We start from the raw sequence: 2,572 nt of genomic DNA, 5'->3' as shown, positions 1-2,572 counted from the left end.
CATGTAAAAGATGGGGTTCTATGTACTCACTTGAGATTGCTTTGAGTTCCTTGTATAATAACCAGATAGTGCAAAAGATCACGGAATATCAACGGCACCTAATAGGTAGCTTATGTTAATATACCGGACCAAATCGGAAGGATCGGGCAGTACGCGGGTTCGAAAACCAAACGAGTATGGAGACTCGTGTAATATGGTTTAACAAAGCCTACATACTAAAACGAAACTTAACCTAAGTGCTTACGGTCCATCACGACCAGTTGAGGTAGCTTATGCCACCCTAACGCGTCGTTCGCGTAGAACGCATTCGGAACGCCTAACATCGTGACCACAAGGTATAATCTCGGAAGGTTATAGCTATGGTCACCAAATGTGTTTGGTCGGATCCTAAAGATCGACCAAATGGGTCGGGTTCGAAAGTATAAGCGATGGTTTAGATCGCTTACCTTACGACCCTATATAAGCACTATACTAAACGTGACGAGCTAAGCATGTTAGAACATGCTTAACTAAGTTTAGAAAATAGGTTTGACATCAAAACAAACGGCTTTGATGCTCACGAGTAGTTTGGTTACAAAATACGCAAGAATGCGCATTTTGGCCGAAACTACGACTCGTCACTAAGCCTAGATAACGGGGTAATCAGTAGGTATGGTCACTATGGACCATAACCATCGTGATCACGCTCACGTCATGAAGTTCCATGAACTTCGCATTGACCATAAGCTGGTCAATGCAGAAAGTCAACAAAACGTTGACTTTCGGACTCGAAAAGCGAATAAAAGAGCGAAAGAAGACTTACGGAGGGTCCCCGAGTGCTAATCTAGATCAAATAGCTCAGGTATGAAACAATGGTTCCAACTTAGAGCTTTAGATCTGATTCTTGTGGGTTTTTACACAAAATGGGGGGGGGGGGGTATTTATAGGAAAAGTGGAACCGTTAGGATCGTTTATCGAATATCGTGCCGCGATCTCGAGCGTACACTTGTCAAATTCTTGTGGTAAGTCAGATATTGGCTCTTGGCTCTTAATAGGGTGAAAGGGCATCGCCCCTTGATCGAACGAAAGGCCAAACTGCATTAAATGCAGAATATTTTCTGTCAGACACCCTCACGCGGCCCGCCTCAACATGTAGGCAGAACTCACGCGGGCCGCCTGGCCCCTTCTGATCTGCACCAAGTTTCAGAATTTACAGTTTTGGTCCCTGTTGCGTGTTTAAGCCATTTCCGACACTTTTAAGGCCCGTAAAGCCAACTTTAAGGCCCTAAAATGATGCCTAAACATTGTGGACATGAAACATGCTCAAAAATGTTCCGGATGTTGGTTCGTTTGGCCGTACGATCGCGATGTTCGCTTAATTACGACGGAATGCGCATAAGTGTGAAAGACGATCCAAATGACGCGACGAATGGATTTTTCTCATGCCAAACACTAAGGCATAATATAAGGATGCTTACATAAATTTTTGGATGTCCGGATGTATTCAGAACGTAAGTTATGCGCGAAAGTGCAAACTTATGCACTTTTTGACACTTTTAGTCCCTGAATGATCCAAAAGTTTGTTTTAGCATACCAAACCTCTCAAAGCCTATTTCTAAGCTATGTAAAGGATATTTATGGTATGTTTAACTTATGGACATGTTCCGGAATGTTCGTTACAGTTCAAATTGGCATACTTTCGCAGTTTGTCAAGTTTAGTCCCTGTAAGCGAATTAACTTGTTTTTGCTATACCAAAGCCTTCAAAACTTATTTCTAAGTTATGTAAAGGTTATTTAAGGTATGTTGAGTATATGTTGATGTTCCAGAGTATTTTTCGCATTAAACTGAGTACGTTTAAGTACCAGTTAGCGTATAACTCTCTAGAAAGCGATGTAGAGTTTGAAATTGAACAAAAGTCAAAACATGAAAAATGTAAAACACAATCAAACAATCATTGGGATAAAATAACATTATTTTATTGATAATTGAACTGTTCATGATGGTTACAGGCACAAATGTTACAGTCTCCCCTACTTGTGGAAATTTCGTTTCGAAATTTATTTAGAGGAAACTCGTGGAAAAAGATGCGGATATTTCGCCTTCATTTGATCTTCACGTTCCCAAGTAAACTCGGGTCCACGTTTAGATTCCCAGCGAACCTTGACCAAAGGAATGCGCTTGCGCTTAAGCCACTTGACTTCACGTTCCATGATTTCCACCGGTTTCTCAACAAATTTCAGTGTTTTATCAACACGAATCTCGTCAAGCGGTATGTGGAGGTTCTCATCAGCTAAACACCTCTTGAGATTGGACACGTGGAAGGTTGGATGAACATTTCCAAGTTCAGGAGGTAACTCAAGTCTGTAGGCTACCTTGCCGATTCTTTCGACGATCTTAAATGGTCCAACGTATCTAGGTGCAAGTTTTCCTTTCTTTCCAAATCTGATCACACCTTTCTAAGGTGAGACCTTAAGTAATACACGATCACCGACTTGAAAATCCAAGGGTTTGCGTTTTAGGTCCGTGTAACTCTTCTGACGGCTTCTAGCTATCTGAAGGTTATCACGAACTTTCTTCACCTTATCTGTTGTC

This window comes from Helianthus annuus, chromosome 6 (genome assembly GCF_002127325.2).
Source record: "Helianthus annuus cultivar XRQ/B chromosome 6, HanXRQr2.0-SUNRISE, whole genome shotgun sequence".
Classification (NCBI taxonomy): Eukaryota; Viridiplantae; Streptophyta; class Magnoliopsida; order Asterales; family Asteraceae; genus Helianthus; species Helianthus annuus.
Note: the sequence above shows the minus strand (reverse complement) of the source record.